Consider the following 12,245-nt stretch of genomic DNA (forward strand, 5'->3'; position numbering starts at 1 on the left):
TATTTTAAACTTCCTTATTTATTAAGTTAAAGGATAAAGATTATTTTTTTTTAACTTTTTATTTTTTTTATTCAATAAGATACATATATACATAACAGATAGTTTAAACTACATGAAGAACATCACATGTTGTTTACTTAAACCGCATCATTCTGTACATACAAACAACCAGCTTAATAATGAGATATATGCTTTATCCTATTGGGTTTATTAAAAATACAGTAAATTAGGTGAAAAAAGGAATAATTTGATCTGAAAAAAAAGGAAAAAAAAGTCTGGCTGAATGTTTACAACATTGGGAGCATTAGGTTGCATTCAAAAATCTATAAGAGTTCCAAATTTTTTCAAAATTTTTCACACGTTTGTTTTTCGCAGCTATCATTTTTTCAATATTATACATATACTTCATTTTTTCTAACATTCCTTGCACATTTAATGGTTTATTATAACACTTCATACTGTAAATATAATGTTTCATCCAAAGAATAATATTATTTTGTGGATCACCTTTACAACATTGTTTAATATTACCAAACAAAAATATGATTTTAGTGAATGCTATGCTTATACCATTATGAAGGAGCCATTGATCAATTTCTTCAATAAAATCCTGTACGTGTTCACATTCCCATAACAAATGTTCAATAGTTTCTATTCCTGAATTACAGAAGAAACAAAATGGAGAGGAGGCATTGGCAACTATATTGATAAATTTGTTGGTTGTCAAAATCCTCTGATTAATTCTGTACTGGAGCCAATGCAGTTTTTGTGTTTTGTGTAACGACAAATGGAAGTTTATTAAAAACTTTCCAATTCTCAATATCTACATTTAAAATTGTGCTCCACTTGGTGTTCCCTGTAGACGTACAATCATTTCTATTTAAAATACAATATATATCTCTTGAGCCCTTCTGACTCTTTAATATAGTTTTCACATGTGATGGAATGAAAGGAGATGCTAGTTTGTAGCTTTCTTTTGTAAACTGCTTACATATCTTTGATGTCAGAGACATAATACTATTGTATTTCATTATATTCAAATTTACATAAAAAATATTTTGTAATTCGTCGTGTTTCAAAAAAGAACCATCTTCTCCAACCAAATCATTAACATAACGAATACCTCCATCAAGCCAGTTCTTATAAAGAATTGGTCGTTGTTCAACTTTAAACAAATTATTCATCCAAAGAGGACTGGCTAAAAAATATTCCCATTTTTTATCTTTCTGTCTCTCCGTTACCATTTCCCATGACAACAGAACATCTCGCCAAAAATTATTTTTAATATTTTCTCTTAAATGAGATATATATGCTGATCCACAGGTGAACAATTTTTCTTTGTCTACCTGTGATAAGAAAATATTTTGCCAATTTCCTTCATTTCTAAAAAGTCTCCTTATCCATGTACATTTCATGGCTTGAATGAAAGCATTTACATTGATCATCTTAAGGCTTCCTTCTTCATAGCATTTTTGTAATACATCTTTCTTAACTTTATGAACAGGTGAATTCCACACAAATGTATAAAAAATGTCGTTTATATTTTTCACCGTATCATCCCTTGGGTTTGGAAGTGACATTATAAAATGAATCAAAATTGGTAACAAAAGTGTTTTAACAACTGTTATTCTACCAATTACTGTGATATTGCGTTTTGACCACTGGTTTATTATACTTTTGATCTTTCTGATACTTTTATCATAATTTTGTTTTATCATCTTATCCAGGTCGACCTCAAAATTAACACCTAATAATTTGAAAGATGTAACTCCCCAAGAAAGATTTTTCTCTCTACATAAAACCTCCTTAGAATACTTTTTGCTCCCAATCCAAACAACTTGAGTTTTTGAAAAGTTGATGTTAAGTCCCGAAATCTGGCCAAACCAATCAAGTTCATGTAATGCCTGGTTCAAGGACTCTTCTGAACCATCTAAAAGTAAAGATGTATCGTCTGCAAATTGGGACAATTTATGTTCAACCTGGATGACTTTGATTCCCTTTATATCATTCTTTCTAATTTTCACACTCAAAATTTCAGCACATAAGATAAATAAGTACGGTGACAAGGGTCCCCTTGTCTACAGCCCCGTTCAATTAAGAAAAACTCTGAAAGATTCCCACCCTGAATAATAGCGGAGTTTATGTTATTGTATAAAACTTCTGTCCATTTTATAATAGAATCCCCAAAGTTAAAGAACTTTAAAACATTTTTCAAAAATCTCCATGAAATGGAATCAAAAGCCTTTTCAAAATCGATTAATAATAAAAGGCCAGGTATATCATTTTCTTCACTATATTGCATAATGTCATAAATAAGTCTAATATTCTCCCCAATATATCTTCCACTGATAAATCCAGTCTGATCAGTATGTATAAGATTACTCAAAACAGTCTTAAATCTCATAGCTAAAGCACCAGAACAAATCTTATATACTGTGTTCAATAAAGATATGGGTCTCCAATTCTTTAAAAAATGTCTTGGTTTATTTCCCTTAGGTAGACAAGTAATAATGCCCTGTTTTTGTGTGACAGATAATTCTCCCTTTTGGTACCCTGCATTTAATGATCTAACAACAAAATATTTGAAATCCTTCCAAAAAAACTTAAAGAAGTCAGTAGAAAACCCATCAGAACCTGGCGTTTTATTATTTTTCATACGTTTTAATGCCAGACCAGCTTCATTAACAGTAATAATACCTTCTAAACTGTCTTTTTGATCATTTGTTAACTTTGTAAAATTTACACCATCTAAACCTTGATTAATATCATCATATACATTGACATTGTCATTGTCTTTTTTCTTATAAAGTGTTTCATAAAATTCCTTAACCTGGTTTAAAATCTCTTTCTGATCTGTAACTACCTCCCCATTATCTTTTTCAACTTTAGGAATGATTTTACTCGTAAAGTTCTTAGATTCTAGACTACAGAAATAACTTGTTGGCTTTTCCCCTTCCTCTATCCATTGTACTCTAGATCTAACCATTTTACCCTGCAATCTCTCCTTTCTGATATTCTCTAATTCTTGCTTTTTTTGTTCTAATTGCTGTATTGAACCATTATCTAAATTTTCTTCTATATATCTTACCTCTTCCTTAAGTTTTTCCTCATTTTTGTTTTTCTCTCTCTTTTTAAAACTTGAATATGAGATGGATTTTCCACGTATTTCCATCAATAAAGTTTCAAGAAAGAGTTGATCATTTATAATGAATTCAATTGACTCATTATCAATATCTTGTATACTCTCATGATTATAAACTGGAAGACAATATTGTTTCTTTACATCAAGTATCTTCTGGTGTACAATTTTGATATATTCCTCATCATAAAGTAATGAGTTATTGAACTTCCATAACCCTTTCCCTCTAACAAATGGACAGATCTCCAATTCTAGTAATGTCTTAGAGTGGTCTGAACGATAACTTGGTTCAGCACAGCAATTTTTTTAAAATGATAACATACCCTCTGATATCAGAAAAAAATCAAGCCTTGCTTGTTTTAGAGGGTTTTTCTTCCGCCAAGTAAATCTTTTTAATTTTGGAAAAAGCTCTCTGAATGGATCTACCAGAGATCTATCCTCTATTATTTGCAGTAATTTATCTCTAGCATTGGGGTTGTTTATATGTAGATAATTACTATAATCTAGATCTGGAGACAAAACCAGGTTATAATCCCCACATATTACATAATATTCATTCTCAAAGTCATCAATAACAGACATAATCTGGTCATAAAACGCAGGGCAGTCATTATTAGGACCATAGTAACTAATGTAAAACGTATCTTATCAACCATAACATCTAAAGCTAAATAATTTCCATTTTCAACTTTTTTTTCCTTTGTAATCTTGAATTCAAAATTCTTATTAAATAGTATAGCAACTCCTCTAGAGTTAGTAGTGAAAGATGCAAAGAAACAGTCAAAACCCCAAAGTGATATAATATTGTTCTCTTGTTCAAATGCAAAATGAGTGTCTTGAAGGCAATATATGTTATACTTTTCTGATTTCAGAAAATTGAAAACATCCGTCCTCTTGGACAGGTCACCTAATCCTTGACAATTGACTGAAAGTATTTTTAAAGACCCCATGATTGTTGGGATATATAATAAATCATTTTAAAATTTTGACAACAAAGACACAAAATAAACCATGTCTTAGGAATGCATAAAACATAAACACAGTAATGTACATGTATATTCAGTATTCTAATGAACTGCTGTTTCAACAAAGTCACCAAGAGAACAGCTAAACAACCACAATGTTTTTTTGCCAGATAAAGATTATTTATGTTCGTGCTTTAGCTGTAGAGACAACAACAGTTTTATTATGAACGTAAAAGTGTCTTTTCCGTGCAAGATTCTTTAAAAATTGTCATACATTTAGTACCGATTAACTTTTAAAGTGCTATAAATGTTGATTTTGACCTGTCCATTGGCTACCTTGTCGCAAAAATTTTTGCTGATGACTACAACATAGTCTGAATATATTTTGACTTTTTATCTGAAAGTTATTCATGTCCATTCCATTATTTGTTTTGTGTTGTATTGATCCCCTACTGGAGAGAATAAATATATCAACTGAATGAAATGTGTTATTTTGCAAAGAAGGCCAACATATATCACACTAGCGACGAAGAACCAGCAAATAACGCAACAAGAAATATGTGTAGAATGGCCTAAACACCCGTTCTACTGCATAGAGTGTATAAATAACTAAACAAAACATAATCACGTACAACGAAAATAAACATTGCCAAAAACATCTTTTCCACCCTTCTCAACTTCAATTGAGAAGGTTCGACATTAGCACGGTGGAAAAATTGATTGATTGATTGATTGATTGATTGATTGATTGATTGATTGATTGATTGATTGATTGATTTATTTATTTATTGATTGATTGTTGGGGTTTAACGTCCGAGCAGCAATATTTCAGCTATATTCAGGCGATGAACATGAAATAGATAATAGAATGAACATGAAATGATGATAATGAAATGAAAAAGGGATGGGACACATGGATAATAGGATCGACAATTTTGATTGCCACTAGAAAAAGGGAGGGATGGTTAGGGTCGGGCAATTTAGCCTCCTGTGGCGGCGCGAAAAGGTTCCTACTGCTATCGAGTACAACAGCAGGATACTTTAACGTGCGATAACCGTGACATAGCCTGACAACCCCAGCATGTAACACGCCAGTGTACCCCATGGAAGAACTGATCAGATAATTTACTCATAGCAATGACATTAAAGACAAACCCAGACAAAAAGCCATATATATACATATATATATTGCACTATGCCGGAGATAAGGTGCAAGATTTTTCTCGACCTTGACCATTGCTCCCTATGATGAAGATTGTGATCTCGGTGTATACAAACAAGCATTCGATGCATTGAATGCTTAATTTTTTCCAAAATGTAATAAGGTGTTTGACATTTACACATTTAGACAGTGCAAGCAAATCGCATATCATACAATTTTGCACATTATCAAGGCTTCGGCGTAGGGCCACCCGGGAAGAGCAAATGACTCTTGATGAACTACTATCTTTAGCACGATCGTTTGAAATTAGCGAACAACAAACCGTAAATATTGAAAAAGATGAAACCATCCATGCTGTCCATCACAAAAGTAAACTAAAATTTTCGAGAGATCGTGGACCACCTAGGGGGCTAGTAAATTATAGGGGCAACCTTAGAAATCACAGACAAGACAATCAAGGTAGAAATGAAAGAAAAAAGAATTTATAATTAAGGAGGTAATTTCCCTCACTCTAGGGGATTATGCGCAGCCAAAGTCAAGACTTGTAACAATTGCTAAAAGCAAAACCACTTTGTTTGCAATTCAGGCACAAAAATACATGCTATGAAGGCACAATCACACGAACAGTAACATGAAAATTACTCAAGCTCTGATGATGAGGATTTGATTGGCATTACAAAACAACAAAATTTTAAACAACCAAAAGCTTAAATAACAAAAAATACAATGCAGATTTCGAAATAGTAATTGACACGTGTGCAACGGTGAACACTATGGATGAAAGAACTTTGTCAAATCTGCAAGTAAAGCCAAGATATTTCTTTATAAATCAGGAAATACTATTAACCTCTTTGGAACATTTGACACTAAGATCAATTCCACTATCTACAAGACATGCACTTAAGCGACTGTCTATGTAATGAAAGGGATTTATGGTTCTTTCCTCAGTTACTCTACTGCAGCTGATCTGTACAAGTTTCCGACTATAAGAGTTGTTGATAGTAGTTGAAGTAGATGATATCAATTAAGAGTATGATGATCGTTTTCATTGCATAAGGAAAATCAAGCCGAAATACACATTGACGAGGATGGTACACCGGTAGCACATCCTCACCGCAGAATCCTCTTTCACGTTAGATAAAAAGTTGAGGATGCATTAAAGCCTTTGGAGGATTTAGACATCATCGAAAAAGTTGTTGGCCCCACTCCATGGGTTTTTCCTAAAGAGATTGCACCAAAACCTAAAAATCCAGAAAAAATCCGAATATGCGTCGATATGCGCTTGTCTAATGAAGCCGTCAAAAGAGAACAACACTTTTCACCTACTATAAATGACATCATAGTGGCGTAAAATACAGCAAAAATATTTAGTAAGCTAGACTTAAACCCTAGATACCAATACATCTAGAACTACATCTGGGCACATGTAGGTTTAAGACGTTATAAAAGACTGATATTGGACATTTCATCAGCTGCGGAGAAATTTCAGATGATTATCCGAGAATCTTTATATGGGTTATAAGATGTAAAAAAAACATACTGCTTAAACCTTTTTTCCGATGTATAACTGTTCCGATGTATTATTAATATCTCCTTTTTTGTACGGAACTGATTGCACATCCTTGGGTCAGAGGTCAGAAGCTTGTCGACACTGAAACCTGCTTGTTTCATCAACACACTAACAACGGTTTTATTGCCGGCTTTCCATGTAATTTTTAAGTTTTAGTCTCAACATAGAATATGTCCAACTATTCCCAAATTGTGGTATGCCATATTATTTCATCCCTTTCAGATATGTAGAAAATACACATGGAACCAATCATTCGATATTGATTTATCGCCTGCCATTTGAAAAGCTTCCAAAAACAATCACATGACCAAAATACGCCATGTTTGAAAGGAAAAAAAACTATGGAAAGGCAGATAAATAAAAACATTGTCCAAAGATTTGACAAATTAAAACATTTCTTACCTCATCTTAAAGCAATTTTTTTAAAGAAAAACATAATGAAAACAATGGTTGATATTTGACAACTGATTTTCATTAACAGGTTTAATAATTAAACAAAAAAAAAACAAGAATATGACATAATGTACAGAGGTGGAAAGTAAAATATCCGAATTTTATTTATATAAATAACATTAGTGTCGTCTGGCCAGCTCGGTAACTAGATCGGACGAATGACATTTTAACCACCGGATTACCAAGGGAATATCCAAGTATAAGCGACGATATTTTTGTGTATGGCACAAATCAACAAGAACACAATGAACGACTCCAAAAAGTGTTTCAGTGCCTTCGAGAACGAAACATAACACTTAATAAAAAAGTGCAAATTTAATCGAGACAAAGTGAAATTCTTCAGATATGTATTTTCGAAAGATGGAATCTCAGCTTAACGAAACAACGAAACGAAAGCGTTTGAAACTCTGAAGACAAAGTTGACTGACAGTGTAATGACCTATTTCCATCTATCATAACACACAGAACTTATCGTTGATACCCAGTTTGTTAAGGGGAAATTCTTGTCCAGGAAAGCAAAATTCTATTGTATGCAAGCCGTGCGTTATCCGATTTGAAGAAGAGATATTCACATACTGAAAAGAAACCACTGGCCATTTTATGGGGATGCGAACATTATCATTTGATTCTATTTGGATTTAACTTTACTTTGATCACTGATCACAAGCCCTTTGAGGTCATCTTTAACAACAAAAAGACACCAGCACGCAAAGAACGTTGGACTACAAGCGTACAGTTTCACTGTGAAGTACCAACAAGGTTCGAACAATCAAACTGATTATATGTCACGACACCCTTGTGGAAGCAATAGCCAGGCAAGTTTTCGTCATGAAAATAAGGCAGAAGAATGTCTAACTTTTGTGACAAAAATTTTATTCCAAAAGCCATGTCGATGTCTGAAATAGCAATCGCGACAACAGAGGATACATTGTTATTCGTGGAAAATTGGAAAGGACTACAAAACAGGTCAGAATTAGAATCATACGTTTGTATCAATGACAGTCTAACTATCGTCCAGACTAAAGATAGTGCTTCAACTGTCGTATTGTCATACCGCCACCGCTTACACAAAAAATAGTAAACATTTCTCAAGGACTGGTAAAAACCAAACAGCTTCTGAGAGAAAAATGTTTTTTGGTATAAATAATATTGTTGAAATTTTTAATCGAATCGCACGGAATGTCAAGCCATCATACTCGTTAACAAGCTCCCAGATAAATCATGGACTTTCGTCTCTTCTGATTTCTATGAACCGCTACTGAGAGGAGAGTATCAGGTCTAACCGATGACTATTTGACATTCCCAGTAGTTGAAATTGCGATGTCTACCAGTTCGAAAACAGTTATTCGGAAGTTAGGTAACATTTTTTGCGCTATTTTGCAATTCCAGAAGAGCTTAAGTCCGATATTGGACCACGTTTCAGATCCAAGAATTTGAAAATTCTCATATTATTTAGGATTACGCCAGAGGAAAATCGTTCCGCTTTGGCCAAGAGCAAATGCGTACGGAGAGGCCTAGAGGTCTGTGCGCACCATTAGCAAGACTGTTAAAGCAGCTCGTACTGAAGATAAAAGTTAGAAACGGGAATGCACAAAGTCTTAAAAAGTTATCGATCGACTCCAGATGGCACCACAGGTGTAGCCCCAACTACAGCTTTATTCGGAAGGAACATTAAAACTAAACTGCCCGAATACAATATCAAATCAAAAAAGACAACAGACATGTTGATGAAAAGGACAAACAGAAAATAAAAGACTATTGAGGCATTAAGAGCAAGTTAAAGACTCTGTTTTAAAGGAAGTTTGTTTTGTACTAGTAAAAACACCACATGCAAATAATCTATTAACACCTTACAAACTTGTTCCGTACACCATAATTGAAAATAAAGATTCGTTCGAGGATTACACGAGAAACTCTTCACACTTCCAAATCTAATAAAGCTAAGTTATTTGTGTTTTCCTTTAATTTCAATAGTTTATTTAGTTGCTTAGTATTTATAGTTAATTGGAACTGTTCTTTTTGTGTTATTTGAAAAGCTGATAATCCAAATTTTGAGTAAGAATGTATTCAATTTTCATTTGTCAATCGCGGACATTTAGTGTATTTTCAAAAGTGACAATTTCGAAACAATCGAATGACAATATTTCTTAAACTTACAAGGAAAGAAGAAGTTGTTATATCCGGAAGTAATGCATATCCGCTCCGTTATTCTTATTTTGAATTGTTGGTCTAAAATGTCACAGTTCTCTCCCTCTACAGAGAGAGTAATGGATCAGTGTACATTAATTTGTTCGGAGATATTATAGCGAGTGACTTTCAGTGACAATTTTCATTTTTAACGACACCTAATATGAACCTTTGTCAAAAATTAGTCGAAAGCTGACGTTAAGAACTTTTTTTGGAAATATAAGTCGCAACAATTTTTGGGTAAGATATGTTTGTACTTCGGGTCAAATTTACACAACAGAAATTACACTGAATACCTTTTACTATTGTGGCTCTCATGTCAACTAGAGATCTTCGAGCTTTAAAAATCTCATGTTTATGAAACACCAAAGAAACTCAGCATGCATAACAAAATTGTATTTTGCAGAGCACCTCGTAAGGCGTCTCGGTAATTTCTAAAGATCTTGATCGAGAGTTTTGGATAATAAACGCTGTGGCATTGTTATCTGTTATCGCAGTGAAACAATATTCGTTTTAGTGTCCACCCATGAACCCTTATCATCAAAGCGGCAATTACAATTGCATATAATTCAATGTAGGCCATTGATAATTCCTTAGTTTCAAAATAAATACTTCTTCCCATTTGAGATACCAATTATCCTTTTAATTCTTCACATTCTTGTAATTGAAATTTGCCATTTTATGACAAAATCGAATTCGACTGTTGCACATAATTTAGGATATTTTATCTTTATACATGGATATCTAGACTTGATTTCAAGCTTTTATTTTGCAAACACCCAAAAATAAACACTTGTATTTTACCATATTCTAAAAAACGATTATGTATAGTCAACAGCCAACACAAAATAATGATTAATTCTCTTGTACTGTAAAACCTATACCGCTGAAATAAAAACAGTTCAGGCAGTCACGTATATTGATGAGTTTTACTTCATTCATACTTCGATGCTTAGTCTGTATTTGGTTTTAGCTCATTAACAATGACGAGTATTGGTTAACTATATTCCTTCATTCCTATATAAATTATGATTCCCAACCTTTCTTTAAAGTTTGATAAAATTCACTTGAGTGACTAAGGAGAAGTTTTCTTGCTATATTCAACCATATAAATGACTTATAGTTAGATGAACCCCTCCCAATATCAATTGCCCGGCGGAAGCGGTGCAAATAAAAAGTTGTCCAAAAAAGTTAATGTCTCATGCGGAAAATTATTCAAAAAAGTTTTTTCCCATGGCACTCTTGATGAAAAATGTATTCGTTCCATGGAAACTATAATGCATTAACTAAAAATAAAAATCTGTATTTATCCTTTCTGTCCTTGATATTTTTATTTTTATGTAAAAATGGGCTATTTGATATCTCATTTTGAGTTTGTTTGCGCACATAAAACGTAACAACAGATAAACACTATTCATGATCAATTGACAGGGAATACGCAAACATTTTAACATTTAGAAGATGTTTTAACCTGCCGCACAGGATATATGACAAAAACAGTTTTTGTCAATTGTTGCAACCTCTTGTAAATCTCCTGTGCACTGTATTGGTATGAAATTCTGAATAATGAGAACAAAAATGTGTAGAAGGTGTAGAAGAAACTATGATTACCCATTCTTCTGCATGTGTATTAAATAAATGTGTCACTAAAACACCTACTGACTTGTTCGAAAAACAGTTGCTTTGAAGTAGATCATACACCAAAGAACTTCAAAGCAGAAACAATATCTGACCTCATAAGTTCACAGGTACCACATGAGTATCAAAACATATGTTCATTACTTTAAGCCTGTAAGGGAAATATCTATGTGTAACTGGTATATTCAGCAAAACCGGCAGTTTTAAAACCCTGTTCTTGGCATAGTTTGAAATACCTCAACTAATAATTTTCTCTACAAATCTGTTCTGGTTGCTTTAAAAGTACATTTGGTCAATGCTTTCTTAGCTGCTATAAAAACAGTTCATTCATACTCCGATGCTTAGTCTGTATTTGGTTTTTGCTCATTAACAATGGCCGCTTTGAGTTGACATTTTTCACCCCGGTAGGGTTGTTAACTCTGACATATTCACCAAATCCATTCGATTATATTGATTTCGATTTAAGCTCTGACGTGTGACCTATTGCAATACGTATAAAGCGGTCTTACTCTGATATTCACAAGCATGTGACAATTCCATTTTAAGTTCAAGATTTATGGTTGCACAGAATGAGTCTTAGACCATTACTGAATTAAAATATGAAATTCCAGTATATGTCTTATGCCAGTTTTCGTCTAATACGAGCATAATAGTATACAATTGAAACCTGATACGTTCGCAGATACGAAGAAACATAAATTCATTCCATCTTCCTTTTTATCAGCCTTGTTATATTCATGATAACTTTAAAAGCCTCATGTGTACAATATGAATAGTCCTAATACACCCTCCGAATTGTCATGGTTTGATATGTCTTATGTTCGAATTGTTCGGCAAGGAAATAGGTGTATGACTGATAACGTCATTTTCGTAAAGACATGGACGCTATATTGTTGACTGTTTGACCACTCCTATATTAAAAAAGCTATGATTCGATTTATATTTATTCATCGAATCTAGCAAATGTTTTCCCTGTTGTTGTTCTAAATCGCATTTATATTAACCCCTCAAAATATATGCAAAAAAATGGAGCAGTCGTGTTGAAATTTTAAACTGTTGAATGAAGGTACAAACTGGATAGTAAGAGGCTTTTGAGAAAATCATACAAAAACATTTTCTTTCCAAAATTCT

This window comes from Perna viridis, chromosome 4, assembly GCF_037379345.1.
Source record: "Perna viridis isolate PV_CMFRI_1.1 ecotype Kerala chromosome 4, ASM3737934v1, whole genome shotgun sequence".
NCBI classification, from domain to species: Eukaryota; Metazoa; Mollusca; class Bivalvia; order Mytilida; family Mytilidae; genus Perna; species Perna viridis.